Source organism: Dipodomys ordii, unplaced genomic scaffold (genome assembly GCF_000151885.1).
Source record: "Dipodomys ordii isolate 6190 unplaced genomic scaffold, Dord_2.0 Scaffold1000001411, whole genome shotgun sequence".
NCBI lineage: Eukaryota > Metazoa > Chordata > Mammalia > Rodentia > Heteromyidae > Dipodomys > Dipodomys ordii.
In genome coordinates this window covers 12,901-29,900 of record NW_012285028.1, presented here as the reverse complement: position 1 = coordinate 29,900, position 17,000 = coordinate 12,901, and the positions used below count along the sequence as shown (strand labels likewise).

Genomic DNA, 17,000 nt, shown 5'->3' with positions numbered 1-17,000 from the left:
CACATTTTAACCTTTGCAAGGCAAATTGTCATTATCTTGGTCTATAAAGTTTGTGAATTCTATGAGCTTTGACAATATTTCTTCTGCTTTGGGTGATAAATATATTTCCATCCTTTTGCTTAGTGTTAACTGTTCCCTCTTTCCCTATCATTCCCTCCCTCCCTTGAGTTCTTTAGTTCATTTTCATCAATGTCAAGTGTAGCTGATGGGCCCCTCTGTTGTATTTTTTCATCTGTTTCCCTCTGATTCCGTGCCCTCCTCCTAGCTTCCCTCAGATGTGTGCACATATGTACCATATATGAGGTCAAGAAGATGGAGTCATTTAGAAATTATATGGAAGATTAAGTAGCTGTCTTTGGTTTCTTGAGTCCTGTTTACTTTGTCGTATTTCCTTGCATTTTGGATTTTAACATCATCATATCAGGGAAAACATGTGCTATTTGTCTCTCTGCTCTTGTCTTACCTCATTCAAACTGATTCATTTTAGTTCCATCCATTTCTCTGTGAATACCATTATTTTATCCTTTCTAATGGCACAATATTCCATTCTGTGGTTGTTTCTATATCTTGGCTATTTATTGTGAATAGTGCCAAGCTGAAATTTTTGCTTTGGCATTTGAAGGGAAATATTGGCACACTCAAGTGTAAAGATTATTTCTGCTTCATGAAATAATTTTTCACTATCTTTTCACCAAGCAAGTTGCCCATCTAGATCACCCCCACTAAACTATAAGGTATAGTTTGAAATAGGGCGTATATTCCTTTTTTTTTCCACAGAGAAAATTTAGTATGTTGTATATTTTATCTTGTAAAACATATTGTGCATTTTTCATTCAACACCCTAGAATTTTGTTCTGAGTCTCATTTTACCAGGATGAAACTGAATTAGTTATATGGCTGGCCCAAAATTAGTACATGGCAGAGCCACAATTCCTTTTAGTGTTCCAGGAGTCGTGTTGTTCCTATCCATAGCTGCTTGAGTGACAGTTTTACAAGCAGATGCTGAATGTCCAGTTTAAATTTGTATACAGCCCATTATATAATGCCTTCTGCACTGGTCTTTCTATACTTTGTTCCACAAATGTCTGGTCTTTTTACTCTTCTTTTCCTTTTCTTGCAATGCTCTGGGTCAAAACCAGGGTCTTGTATATGCTGGGCAAGCATTCTACTAGTGAGCTATATCCCCATCCCTGTAGAATGTGTATTCCTCAATAAATCCAATGGAATACCTCTCACAGATGCTCCTGGTCCCTTCTTTTTGATCTTAGAACCAAAATGTTTTTATAGCATTGCCTATTGCTCTTATAAGAGGCCTTCTATTTTCCACACTTGACATCTCCCACTCAGAGATTTGGGCACCTCCTTCTTGCTTATGAACACCTGCCCTGCTCTTGAATCTTCAGCACTCAGCTCAGTTCACTCCCTCAGAGCAGTTTTCACCAGTCCCCATATTAACTCATATTACACTTATACCCTTATCCTACACATTCCCCTCAAGGCATTTATGGCCATTGGGAAGATTACACTGTATGATTGTGTGGTTGTGACCTGTCTCCCCTGTTACACTGTAATTCCTGTGGTCACAAGGACCTGATTCTTGTCACCTTTCTGTCCTTAGCATCTAGCATAATGTCTGACACAAAGTTGGATCTCAAAAACTATTTGTTTAATATTGGGTGGTTATGGGTGAACAAGATTGCCTAATGGCTGTCTTTAATGTGCCAAGATTGGGGCTAAGGGGTAGCTTAGTGGTTGAGCACTTGCTAGCTTATGCAAAGCCCTAGCTTCATCCCTAGCATTGCCCCTCCCCACAGATAGTGCCAGGACTGTGAAACATAATTTGATCATATAAAATTTAATCGTATTGTCATGTATATTCATTTCAGTAGATGATAGCCAGATGATTGTGCTTATATTTACAGAACTAGAGATACAATTTTTTTTGTGTGTGTGTCCGGTCATGGGACCTGAACTCTGGGCCTGGGCGCTGTCCCTCAGCTCTTCAGCTCAAGGCTAGCACTCTAGACATGAGCCACAGTGCCACTTCCAGCTTTTTTTCTTTTTGCTTATGTGGTGTTAAGGAATCGAACCCAGGGCCTCTGGCATGCAAGGCAAGCACTCTACCACTGAGCCACCTTCCCAGCCCCGAGATACAATTTTTTTAATGGCAAGAAAATTAAATAGTTACCTTAAGTTTTTATTTCTGAAAAATTGGAACTGTCTACCACTGCCTACCACCCTGACTAAGTAATGATACTATGTCTCCTGTTGTGCTAGTGGTTCAGAGTCTTTATGTATCATTTGAGTGAACTGAAAGGAATGGCTTCATGGAAGCAAAACTACAAACTCCTTGGACTGGATGCTACGAGAATTGAAGGTAGTGATTTACTTTCTCAACAGAATATATTAGATATAGTTTACTTATTTAACAAGGACTATTTCTTTATATTTTTTATTTCCTTTTAGATGCTATTGATTGTGAATATTTACATTTGAAATTAATAAGAACTTTACGGACATACCTGTAATCCCAGTGCTTGAGATGCTAAGGCAAAAGGATTGTAAGTTTATTTAATCATACAAAGAGTTTCAAGTCTAGGAAATTTAACTTTGATTCAGTTTTTAATCTATTTATATTTGGCTAGTATGTCCAGTACAGTAAGATACAGTTTAGAAATATGTTTTACTTTCTCTCTGTGTTGAGCTGTTTTTCTTTTCTTTCTTTCTTTTTTTTTTGGTGCCAGTCTCAGAACTTGAACTCAAGGACTGAGGGCTGTCCCTGAGCTTTTTTCTCAAGGCTAGCATCCTACCATTTGCTCCATTTCTGGCTTTTGGTGATTAGTTGGAGTTTATGAATCTCCTGGATTTTCCTGCCTGGGCTGTCTTTGAACTGCAGGCCTCAGATCTCAGCCACCTGAGTATCTAGGATGAGGTGTGAACCGCCAGCACCAAGCTTCTCAGACTCTCTTGTCATTCCTGGCAGTTTGCTCTTTGAGCTGTCTGCACTTGGCTTCTCCTGGGGAAGTTTGTCACTCACCAGTATTCAGCACTTCTGAAACTAGTTTTAATATGTTCTTTACTCTTTATTTTTCTAAGTTTATAACACATATGCTTCCTCCTGTTCACTGTCATTCTAATTGGGCTCTAGAAAGTGAAAGCTCCAGCATTGCTCAGAAGACAAAGTGAAAGGAGAAATGACATTGCTTTTCTTGTGTTTTGGAATATTTTTGGAATTTACATTTGCTGAGAGCAAATATGAAATACTAAGTTTTCTAGGATTACCTCTCACTATGAATAGAAAGTATTTAACTTCTTGATCCTCTCAAGTAGAAAAAAATGTCACTATGAAGGGTTACAGATGGAGGAACAGGAGCAGTGGGGGAGGGCTTTAGTGTGGTCTGGTTGTGTTAGGGAGGGGTGAAGGTATAAGTTAGGGAGAACTCAGAGAAACTTTGTTTTTCACTGATGCTGCAAGAGAATTTTAGTTACCTTACTTGATAACATAGGAGTGCTACAGTCTTTGATTTCCTAGTAAGGTGATTGATACTGATCCACCTCTCAGTGATATTATGAAACATAAAAAAATACTTGTACTGCTGGGAACGTAGCTCACTGGCACACTGTTGTCTAGTATGCACAGGCTCAGTTCAGGTCTTATGACCTCAAGGAAAATCAGTACAGGTATTATTTGCTTACTGTAATTATAACATAGAAGTAAATTTAAAGAAATTGTAAAAATTGAACTCATCTCTGTATTCAGAAAGTTCATCAAAATGAAGATGAGTTTGATTTATAATAACGTTTTTTCATTTGTGTCAAATCCAAGAGAATTCAATTTTTGAGACCTCATTTATTTGTTGGACTAAAAAATCAGCTTCATAAAATGATGTCCAGTGGTATCAGACATTGTGACATAACATAAGTTTATAGTAGTAACTTCCTCTTGGAGTCAGTGGTTTTTTTTTTTTTTACTGAGTAGTAATTTTTTAACAAAAAATAATGTGGGAAAATTTTTTCCTCACTTATTTGCAGAGTTAGGAAAAGAATTCATATATCACAGAATGCTGGGAAAGATTCAGTTTTTTGGAAACACAGTTACAATCAGATAGTATCATTTATGTGCTTAATTTTTGGAAAGAATCAAGATGTGTTTTGTTGTTTGCCTTAATTTTAGGAATGTAATAATGTTTGGTTTGTAAAATCTGCTCTTCTAAGGGCTTAAATCCTGACAAGACAAAGAAGAACAGTAAGGTTTATTTTACTCTGTGACAGTTGAACAGTACTACATGAACTACACATGACCTTTTTTTTCTGATTTGTTTATCTTTTTAGAGTTATAGACATTAGTATGAAGAATTTCAAGGCATTTTTCCAGTGACTTTATGTGGGTAAGTTAACTTTAACATTGTTGTTTTAACACTTTTGAAAACTGTGGAAATACATCTTAGATTTGAATTAGTCTGTTAAAATTTCAAATACTTATAAAATAGTATAATGAGCCTCCTTGTTTCCTTCTTTCACCCAGCTTCAACTGTTGTCCATCTATGGCAGTCCTATTTGACCTACTCCATGCTTCCCCTATAGAAGTATTAAAGCTAATTTGTAACACCTGTGTCCCTTCCACTCACTAGTACAGTGATCCCTCACCTATCTTGGGAGTTAAGTTCCAGACACCCCTGTGATAGGTGAAAATCCCATGCTCTATTGTGGTTCACTTCTTGCTCTGGAAAATAACTACATGATAGGTGAGGGATCACTATTTCTGGTTTGTTTTGTTTTTTAAACCTGGGATGCAATGAAGCTACGATACAGCGAGGGACAACTGTATTTCTTTAGGTTAAAATTGAGTGTTAAAATATAGCCCTTGCTATATATTGGGCATGGGTGTAAGATTTTCAAAAAGCCCTTTAGTAGCGTGTGTTACATTTTATACTCTGTTCTTTAGTCTCTGGAGCTGTGTGGTCCATGGTTGTAACCACTAACTAGCCTGTGGCTGTTGAATTGATTGAAATCATCTAAAATTACACATTCAGTTATGTAGTCAGGCTAGCCTCTTTGAAGTTCCTAGGACTCACAGATTATCAGTGACAGCACAGAACTGGGACCTTGCTATTACATTTTCATGGGCAGTGGTGCCCTTGCTAAGTGGTACACAGACTACTTAAGACTTTCTTTGTAACGCCACTACGTCTTTGCCATTGGGTAGGCAGTTTAATTAACAAATACCTGTTGACTTCACATGAGATGGTTTGATCACCACTCTGAGGTACTTGCTTTTTTTTAGGCCCATTTATACTGCTATTTTTGTTATGTATATTCTTTAAATAATGAAACAAACATTTCTCTCCAACATATGAAACATTTAGTTTTACGTCTCATATTTGTTAAAATTTAGAGTGAAATACAAGATAAATTCCTTTTGATATGCTAATACCGCAAAGTGTCCAGATGTTCAGTTCTAATATTACAAAAGCAGACTTTATGTTGTCACTCTACTATAGTTACTTTTGTTTAAAACCTGATTGTGATCTTAAGTTACTTGAATTCTTGGTTGGGTATTTTTGTTTGTTTCCTTTTTTTCAACTGTATGATTGATAGTTGGAATAGGGAACTGGAGTTTTTTCAGGCTAGCTTGTTGCAGATCTGAGTTTTAATTAGAAAAATTGCAATATTAAAAGTAGGACTTTAGAAATCCTTTTCTCTGATGGGATTAGTGGTTTAGTTTTACTTATAATTATTGCGTGCTCTAACTAAGCATAAGGAGTAGAAGAGCAGTGACTAACTGTTCAGTTCTTATCTCCAGAATGTGACACTGTTGTCACCCTGGCTTTGTCACTGACATGATGTTATAACTTTGTTGTCTTTTCTTTTTTTTTTTTTGTCGGTTGTGGGGCTTGAACTCTAGGCCTGGGCGCTGTCCCTCAGCTCTTCAGCTCAAGGCAAGCATTCTACCACTTGAGCTACAGCGCCACTTCTGGTTTTCTGGTGGTTTATTGGAGATAGGAGTCTCACAGTCTTTCCTGCCCAGGCTGGCTTTGAACCGCGATCCTCAGATCTCAGCCTCCTGAGTAGCTAGGATTACAGGCGTGAGCCACCAACGCCTGGCCTTCTTGTCTTTTTCTGTAAAATGTAATTTCCATGAAGGCATTTTTACTGCTCTGTCCCCAGCAGCATAATCAATAAGGTTTTGTTTGGGGTGAGGACCAACAATCCTGAATATATTTCAGATCCTGATTAAATCAGACAGTTCATCTTTAGTTTAATTGTTCAAAGAGAAAGTTTTTTGTAGTAAAAAGAAACTGTTCAAATGGAAATTTTAGTTCAGTAAAACTCATTTGGTCTTTGAGGTATATCTGTAATAAAAATTACATTTCTAGTTTCCTTTAAGGATAATTTTTAACTTTGTATTTCTAGCCATGTTGAGAATGACCGAAGACCATGTGCTTCCTGAGATGAATAAGGTATGCACAGAAGTACATATGGCCAGCCCTGCGTATCAGCAGGTTCCATCTCAGTAGATTCAACCAACCACCAAGGAAAAATATTCTGAAAATAATGCATCTGTTCCAAACATATGTACTTGTTTTTCTCTTTACTATTCCTTACACAATACAACAATAGTTATTTACATTGTATTAGGTGTTACAAGCACTCTAAATGGGATTTAAAGTGTACAGGAGGATGTGTTTTCTTATATAAAGATCTTGAGCACCTGTGGATTGTGTTATCCTTGAGCGTCTTAGAACCAATCTCTCATATAACAGGGGACACCAGTATAATTTCCTTACGTATTGTCCTGATTGAGCTCAGCCTTATTCATGGTTTTGATACTCTTACAGAGTTAGATAACAAGACATTGGGCTTTTTATTTAAATAAATTTGAGTGTTTGCATAATATTTTCATCTCGCAGAATACTGTTACCGATATTTGAATTTACAATTTTCATGCTTGAATGAGGTTTTATAATTCTTACAACATAGCATCCTTATACTCTTTAACTGCCTTAAGTCTTTTTTTATTGTGAAATACTGTACAGAGGGGGTTACAATTACATGGGCAAGATGAGTACATTTCTTATCAAGCATTGTAGCTTCCTCCTTTGTTTCCCCTTCCCATCCCATCCTCCCCCCCACCCCACCCCCGCTCCCCCACCCAACACTCCTCCCCCACACCAAAGTTGTAAAGTTCGTTTTCAAGATACGACTTGTACATCTCATTGTTGCAATGGGTCCACCTGTATCCCTATTTAAATGATTTGCTTTTTCCCTTCCCCTCCACAAATTATAACAACATCAAATACAGTGAAAGCAGGGGTTATACCATGGAGGGGGGGAACCTACAAATCAACAAGGAAATAATCTTATAAATGTGATAGAAACAATCGCATGAAAGAAAAAAATTGAATACATATCTTAGGGTTCATTTCCCTAACATCAACTTATCTGACCTTTTCGGCTTGACTCAGACATATACTAGTTATTGAAAATAAGGGAAACCATGGGACCTATGTTTCTTTGGACCTGGCTTACTTCACTTAATATAATCTTTTCCAAGTCTTTCCATTTCCTAACAAATGGGGCAATGTCATTCTTTCTGATGGAGGCCTAGAATTCCATTGTGTATATATACCACATTTTCTTAATCCACTCATCTACTAAGGGGCATCTGGGTTGGTTCTATATCTTATGCCTTAAGTCTTAAACGCATTTTTATTTTCCTTGAAATATAAGTACTTAAATGTTGTACCTAAGTTGAAGCCTGGAAATGAGCAGTTTCTTTCTGTAAGGATGTGGAAAGAAGCATTCCCTGAAGAGCGAGCTCAGAGAACAGCCAGCCTCCTCCTTGCTCCCCACAGCCCATTCACCTGCAGCCAGACCCAAACTGTGGGTTCAGGCAAATTATTGGGAAGCTTACTTTTTACCTTGATTTGTTTTCTTTTTGCCCCTTTTTGTTAATAGATGACTCAGAAAGATATCACATTGGTTACTGAATTTCTTACTGAACATTTCAATGAGGAAAGAAATGATTTAGCCACTTTGAAAATAATCACAACAAACATGGTTCATGGTTAAAAAGTAATTAGCAATTACTTTCTTACAAAAGACTAATTTTAAAAAGACTAAACATAAAGTCTATAAGTAGACTTCTGTTTGTATGTATCTTATAGTCTGCACAAGACTAAATGCAATGGGTAGCTGTTTTATAAAATACATAATGAGATTGTTAAATTTAAGATTATTTTCTTAATATTTTGAGCTTTATTAAATAAACTATGTTTGTTCTTTCTAGGCTCCAGACCTTTATAATCAAAAAGGAAAATACTTTAATGTTGAAAAAGTTGGTCAGGTATGGGCTTTCTATTGAACTTGGTTTGATTTTTAAGAACGAATTTTAAGACTTTGTACTGTTAATTCATATTATCTAAAGTTTGTGGAAAATAATATAATGCGAATATAACTGGCATTGTTTTGTATTTTCTCAGCTGTCTTTGATGTCCAGCTAATTTTAATGTCTACCTATGTGTTTATTCTGTTTTAATATGCTAATTTGCTTAATGTATATAAAGAAAATCTAACTTCAAGCAGGTGTGTCCTTGGAAAGGAGAAAGTACTGAACTAGTTTTGTCCTTTAACTGAGGATATTCTTTAATATTATACAAAATTCTTCCAAGTGTTGGTCTCTTGGAAGTTTTTAATGTGGAATCTAAAATTGGGTTAGTAGACACTTCATACTCAGTTTCATTAAAAATCTCTCTATCTTCCTTGCACTTTGAAAGGGACTTTTACGCATGCTTGTTTTCATAGCATCATAACTTGGTCTTTTTAGAAATATTGGTTCTGTGGCTTTTACAGATCTTTTTAAGTACTGACGCCTTCCATTATACATTATAAATATCAGGTGACTTCAGTCTACTGTAATCAGAGTCTTTAGTTACTGTGAAGCTGTCAGGCACTCAGTAACAGATGCAGGTGCCAACATTTTGAGTTTTGCTTAAAAGTTTCTTTTTTTTTTGAGACAGGGTCTTGATATATAGGCCTTAAACTTGTGATATTCCTGCTTCATACTCTTCTAAGTGCTAGAATTACAGGCCTTTAGAACCATGTTTAGCTGAAATGTTATTTGCAATAAATATTTTAGGTTGTTTTGTTCAAAGTCACTTTATTTTCAAGAAAATACCTGCCAATAGTAAGAGTTTCAGGGGGTAGAGGGATGGATGAGTATGCATGTTCAAAGGTGTAACATTGACCAAGACATATTTGTCCATAAGCTGAATAATGGCAACTCCTTTGTGCATCTACTTAATAAAATAAATAAAAAATTTAAAATTAAAAAATACCTCGCAAACATCTAAGTATGAAGAATGAGTTTGTCCCCTAGTCTTTTGTTTCCAAGTAAAATGGAATGTTATTTTTTTCAATTTTTATTTATTTATTATTGTCAAAATACTGTACAGAGGGGTTACAATTACATGGGCAAGATAATGAGCACATTTCTTATCAAGCATTGAAGCCTCCTCCTTTGTTTCCCCTTCCCATCCCTTCCCATCCTCCCCCCTGGAATGTCATTTTTTACAAAATGTCTGCCTTTACAACTGAAACAAGACAGTTTCAGTCTTTCTGCAAGACAACCTTTGCATGCTTTGATGTGTTGTAAAGTCACCCCTGTGTGACTCCCAACTCTGTCTCAAAAAACATTAAAGATCTGCCATCAAGACTTGAGAATTAACAATTTAATAGTTCTATCAGGATAAATGAAACTGAATATGTGACAAAGAACACAAGAATTTGGTCCACTAGGTGAGGGGTGCAGGTACTGGCTGTTCTTTCTTCCACACCTTCAGTGCAAATGTTGACACCGTGAAAGGGCAAGTGACACCTTGGCACTAAAGCTGGCATTAACCTTATAGTCAATGGAAGCATGCTGAGCACTCTCAGGGATGGGGCTATACCGTGAGAACTGCCTTTGTGGAGCATACTGTCAGTTGGTACTTGTAAAACTAAAATATAGCCCTTGTAGGTAAGGTTAAAATATATCTTGAAAATGAACCACAAAATGTAAACTCTGGTTTCTACACTTACTGTACTCTGACCATCTAAGTCATTTGCATGTTGTCTAGAATTTGTCACCTCACTTAGAAAAATAATGTACCTTCAGAGAACCTGGCAGTACAACAAGATAACTTTCTAACTAGAATAATGTTAAATACAGGTTAGAGCCTGAATCATTGCTTAACTGAAAAAAAATTTTAACTGTATTTTTAGTATTTGAAAGATGAAGATGATGACCTTGTGTCACCCCCTAACACGGAAGGAAACCAGTGGTATGACTTCCTCCAAAACAGCAGCCATCTTAAAGGTACTTCATGAACCAAGCAGATGTTGGCCATGTTTATACGTATTTGAGATGAAAGAGTAGCCTCAAAATTTGTCTAATTTCTTCAGGCTTACTTGACATGTCCATTTTATTTGATTAGAGAACAGCATTTTAACAAGTAGAGTATGATGTCACCATGATAGATAGAAAACACCCTGAAATTAACTGTGCTGTGGTACATTAACTATGCTGACACGAAAATTATTTTTTTCCCTCCTTACACCAGCCAGTTATGATACCAACTGAAGGTCCTGCAATGCAATTCATTGCAGTTATGACACTGAGCACCCACAATGAGCATTAGCCTCCAGGGGGAGGAAGGCTCAGTCCGCTAGACTCCTCACATCACATCAGTCCCAAGAGCTAGGTTCCCTTACCCACACCTCTGTGGGACTTGACTATGGGGCATGTGTCCACAACTTTCCCCCTTAAGTTGGCATAGCTTCCAGAATGGTGTACAATGCTCAGGAACACATCCAGCTTTCCTTTCCAGTGTGTTTGTTATAAAAATTTAACTTGTGCATAGCCCAGTGGAAAACATCATTCAGGGTTTGGTATGGAGGAAGAGGCCACAGCTTTTAGATCCTCCCAGCACTCAACATGTTCATCAACCAGGGAGCCATCCAAACATCCCCAGTGTCTTTTTTTTAATTATTAAGAAGGTTAGTAAAGAAGGGTTATGGTGGGCTGGGAAGTTGACTCAGTGGTAGAGGGCTTGCCTTGCATGCATCAGGCCCTGGGTTTGATTCCTCAGGACCACATAAGCAGAAAAAGCTGGAAGTGGCTCTGTGGCTCAAGTGGTAGGGTGCTAGCTTTGAGCTGAAGAGCTGAGGGACAGCTCCCAGGAACAGAGTTCAGGCACCAGGACCAGAAAAAAAGAAAAAGTAAAAGAAAAGAAAGGTTATGGTTATGTAAGGCAGGTAAAGATTACATTTCTTTTTTGACAATGTCACCCTTTCCCTTACTGTCTCCCAGTTTGTCTTGGGTTTTTGATGGAGGATTCATTATAATGATTAAGTCACTGGGGTAGAATTCAATCCCAAGCCCTTAATCCTTTCCTGCAGTCTGGCAGATGGAGCTGAAAGTTATAAGCTTCTGGTTAAGGCATAGTCTTTCTACCCCACCCAACCCTGAGGCTTTGCAGGAACCTGCCAGAGTGACCACATTAAAATTGGCCATCACATTTACTACTCAGGAAATCTCCTGGGTTTCAGGAGCTGAGTTTTGGGAACTGGGAACAAAGGCAACATGTTTTTCTGTAATTACCTAGTATGTCACCTCTTCACCTTTAAGTGCTGAAATGATGATTTTTTTAACCTAACACAGCTTGGAAGGGAAGTGCTGAGTGTGGGAAAGACAGTCTCAGAGCCATTTGAGCTGGTGGGCCTGAGTCACAGCTTGATTCACAGCTCTTTTCATCCCAGGCAGTTCCAGAGGCCCTGTAGGCCTCTTTGTTTTTTTTCCTTTTAAGTTGGAGAATACGATGAGTTCTTATGGATATTGTAATACTGTATAAAAAACATTTTAAAATAAAAAGCATACTGAATAAAACAGCAAAAAAGAAACAAAGCTAGCCGTGGCAGAGTAGCCTGCATTGCTGCTGCTATCACATTGTGGCAGAGTTGAGAATAAAGAACAGGTTTCAGTACATAGCTTATGGTTTCCAATGCCTTACATTTTTCTAATAGCTAATAGCGTTTTACTGTTGGGCTTTGGTGTAGGACTAAGCTTGAGAAGGACCAAGCGAATGTAAGTGGGCTGGATTGAAGGGAGATTCTTGTCATTTTTTTTTAACAAGGTATGTCAAAAGTATAATGAGAATTCCACCATGAAAAACTATGGACACTGGATTATTTTCTCCTAATCATTGGTTTGCTATAGTTTTTGTTTTGTTTCTGTTTTTGTCTGAAACCAGAAAGCCCTTTGCTGTTTCCTTATTATGCTCAAAAAGCATTGCATTTTGTGAAAAGGCAAATGGAAACCATTATTGATCAGTGCTTGCAAATGCCAGCAGTAAGTTGGGAAGAAATGCATGTCTTTGTGTGGGAACAAGAGTATAGTATGTCTCATCTATGTAAATGAACATAGATATTAGGATAAATTGTAAAGTTGCTGATATTCAACTGGTTTTGATTGTCAAATTGGCAGTTTCTTATGGCTTGGTTATATCCATAGTTAATTCTTTATATAAATTTATTTTACTTTATGTATTTTTAAAATTATTATAAGGTAGGCACTTATGGCTCATGCTTGTAATCCTAGCTACTCAGGAGACTGAGATCTGAGGATCGAGTTCAAAGCCAGCCAGGGCAGGAAAGGCCATGAGACTTATCTCCAATAAACCACTTAGAAAACCAGAAGTGGCTCTGTTGCTCAAGTGGTAGAGCACTACTCTTGAGCTGAAGAGTTGAGGGACAGAGTGCCCAGTCTTCAGCTGAAGAGCTGAGGGACAGAGTGTACAGGCCCAGAGTTCAAGCCCCACCACCGACCAAAAAAAAATTATTGTAAAGGTGATGTACAGAGAGGTTACAGTTACATAGGTCAGGTACTGAATACTGTACATTTCTTTTTGAACAATGTAACCCCCCCTCATTTTCTTCTCACATAAATTTAAAAATTATCATCTTAGTAAAGTGTCTTTAGTGTTTTTTTTGTCCCCCAGATCAATCTCATTACAGTCTTAGTCCCAGAGCTGGTGTGTCTTGTCAGTGACTGATGTCATGAGACCAGAGGGAGGGAGTGGTCCTTTAGCACAGGCCAAGCAGGCTCCTCACCACTAGCTGCTCCCCTTCTCTCTAATGATGTTTCCAAATCTTGCTTTTCTGTAGGATGTAATTGGAAAATCAATGATCAAGCCATCTGTATTCCTTTATATAGAGATTCTAGAAGATAATCTTCTTTACCTGTTAGGTAGTATAATTTAGCACCCAGTTTGAATTTCTCTCTTTTTTTTGCTTTTGTTTTAGTGAGGACTCTGCACGCAGATTGCTCAAATTTCCTTTTCTGAAAGTGTGTGTCTCCTCATCTTGTAAACAGTAGTTTTTGTTCTAAACTTAAATAGCTAAATAGATTACTTTTCTTTCCTTAGGTGGAATAATAAAAGTTCAAATCTATAGTAACTTCTTTTTACTATTTTAGAAGACTCGCTGTATAAAATATGTATCTTAAGAAGGCATACTGATATTTCCCAGTGAGTATTCCTTTGAAGTTTGAACTGAAGAGATGAGAGCTTAATATTTGTAATAATAATAAGCCATTCAGCTTCCCTTCCAGCATTTCAGGTTTCAGCGAAGCTGCCTCATGACTTTAGGTTTGCATTCAGTATTCTCAGTTCTCACATATGGGAGATGGTAATGCTGAGTTGAGAAGCTTTTTGATCCCTTCTTGTTCTAGAGTTTTAACTTTTATATTAGTATATAGCCTTGTATATACTTTTTTTTAAATAGGTTTAGGAAAATGACAACAGACCTGGGTTATATCTAAGGAACACTTAGCGATTCAAAACTGTGTTAGTAAGTACTTTATAGAAAGGCTTTTTATAAAATTTTAGGTTAATTATCTTTCATCAAATAAGAGATCTTGCCCATAGAGACTTTTTGAGATTCCAAAGTAAACATTCTGAAAATCAAATGATATTCAGAGTTCCATTAGCATTTTAAACGGTTTTAAGTCTCACTATGAAGGTACTATTTTATTTGTGTGTGCCAGTCTGGGGCATGAACTTAGGCTCTGGGCATTGTCCCTGAGACTTTGTGCTCAAGGCTATTGCTTTCCCACTTGAACCACAGTTCCACTTTAGACTTTTTGGTGGTTGATTGAAGATAGGAGTCTCCTGGATCCCTGCCCAGGCTGGCTTCAAATGATGATCCTCAGATCTCAGCACTGAGTAGCTGGGATTACTGGCATGAGCCACCAGCACATGGCTAAAGAGATTTTTTTTTCATTGTCAAGGTGATGTACAGAGGGGTTACAGTTAATAAGTAAGATAATAGGTACATTTCTTGTCTAACTTGTTACTCCCTGCCTCATTTTTCTCCTTTCCCTCCCCTCCCCAATCTTCCTACTTGCCAAATTGTACAGATCATTTCCAACATATTGACTTGTGAATATGGCTATTGTATTGGATCCCCCTTGTCCTTTGTCTCACGATTTTGTCCTCCTTTCCCTTCCCTATTTCAGATAAATGTATATACAATACCAGGGTACCAAAATCAAATACAGTGACAATAGGGGATAAACCATAGGGGAAAGAACACACCAAAGAAACAAAAAGTACATTAAATAGTACATAAAGTAGTACATTAAAAACAACAACAGGGCTGGGAAGGTGGCTCAGTGGTAGAGTCCTTGCCTTGCATGCCTGAGGCCCTGGGTTCAATTCCTCAGCACAACATAAGCAAAAAGAAAAAAGGCGGAAGTGGCGTTGTGGCTCAAGTGGTAGAGCGCTAGTCTTGAGCTGAAGAGCTAAGGGACAGCGCCCAAGCCCAGAGTTCAGGCCCCATGAACGGACCCAAAAAACAAAACAAAACAAAACAAAAACAACAACAACAAAGAAAAACCTCATGTTTCCATGTCTTGGAGTTCATTTTGCTTAGCATCATCCTATATGGTCATATGTACATAGCTCTTGAGCTATTTTTCTCATTTGTTAAATTATCCTGGATGTATACTAATTATTGCAAGTAAGGGAAACCATGGGACCTATTTTGAACTGCATTCCTCAGATCTAAACCTCCTGAGTAGCTTGGGTTACGGGCATGAGCCACTGGCACTCAGCTTTACCACATTTTCTTGATCCATTGATATACTGAAGGGCATCTGGATTGGTTCCATATGTTAGCTATGGTGAATAATGTGGCGATAAACCTAGTTGTGCTGGTATGTATATGTATATGTATACATATGTGTATCACACTTTCTTTTTTGTTGGTCATGGGACTTGAACTCTGTGCCTGGGCACTGTCCCTCGTTCTTCAGCTCAAGGCAAGTGCTCTACCACGTAAGCAACAGTGCCACTTCCAGTTTTCTGGTGGTTTATTGAGGATAAGAGTCTCACAGACTTTCCTGTCTGGACTGGCTTTGAACTGCATTCCTCAGATCTAAACCTCCTGAGTAGCTTGGGTTACGGGCATGAGCCACTGGCACTCAGCTTTACCACATTTTCTTGATCCATTGATATACTGAAGGGCATCTGGATTGGTTCCATATGTTAGCTATGGTGAATAATGTGGCGATAAACCTAGTTGTGCTGATAGCTTTAGTATGGCCTTGTCTGTGGTCATTTGAGTAAATGCCCAGCAGGTGATTTCTGGGTCATAAAGGAGCTCTATGTGAGTATCTACTTACAGATAATTTATACCAACATTTATTCCTGCCTGTCCATCATAGTTTTAGTTCTCATAGACCAAAGGGAGCTAGGACTTAGGATTATACTGTCAAGGTTACGCAAACCTAAATACCATGAGAGCAGAAATGATCATTATGAGGAATATTCCATTCACAAACATACATTTGTCTGTTTACAGATGGGAACTCACTGTGTAACCCAGTTAGAACCCAAATTTGTGATCATCTTGCCTCAGCCTCCCTGGTGTATAATGATTGGTGTGTGCCACCACTCCCAGCCGGAACTTAATTTTTTAAGTGGCAAGTTCTAGGAAATAAATTGTTGATGTATTAATTGGTGTCTGAGCAAGCTTGATATGGAAAACAGGAATTCCCATAAAACACACTTCTTAGGCCAGATTTGTCCAGACCAATAAGTAAAAATACCCACTCTCTTAGGATATGAAGCTAGCACCAAGGGTAGCATTTGTTTAAGCATATATTCTGTGGCTAGGGTTCATTGTGACTTTTCCAACTCATGTACACAGTATATTCTAGTCAGTCTTATCCCCGCTGTTATTCTGCCCCACTTTCTAAAACAATTTCAGTGGGCTTCATTGTTGTATTTACATACATGCAAAGGATGTACTTTTACCATTGTGTTTCCCATTCACCCTTCTTGTTAGCCCAACCCCCTCTGCTAGTTCACCACCCACCCACCCCAAGAAAGCCTTTCCTAAGATGCATTTTTAATCAGCTTTAATCCTGGTAAGTCAGGAACTAGCTATTTTTAGAAATTATGTTTTTTTTTTAGTTGTAAGATCACTAACTGTTCCCATATATATATTGGAAATTATTATTTTACTTGAAAAATGATCTTTACTGGTGGTTAATTATACTTGCAAGATGCTCACACTCGTATAAATCTGCTTAAATGATGGTAGGCATAATTGTCCCCAACTCTCTTTATGCACTGCAGCATGTGGAAATGAGTCCCTCCGGGCCATGTTTCAGCCCTGACAAGATTATGTTCTGCTGAGTAGTTGATGCTTAGTTGGGTGTGTATGGGCCATGCTGTAATAACCATTACTATTCATAAATGTCACCTGTTCCCTGTGCCCCAGGACATGAAGTGTAAGGTGTAGTTACTGCTGTATAGATGATGAATCTGTCCTGCATCAGAACTGTAAATGAAAACTATGTCTACTAGTGTGTAATGTTTTAAATGTTAAAAATGATGAAATAAGCTTGTTCCTACCATTAAATTTGAATGCTCTCATCCTCCAACAAGACTGAAATT

The 17,000-nt window shown here is 37.8% G+C and overlaps 1 pseudogene; it reads left to right on the top strand.

Moving 5' to 3' along the window:
- LOC106002794 overlaps window positions 1-13,569 on the top strand; it is a 49,543-nt pseudogene extending 35,974 nt beyond the window's left edge.
- Window positions 13,570-17,000: the final 3,431 nt, after the last annotated feature.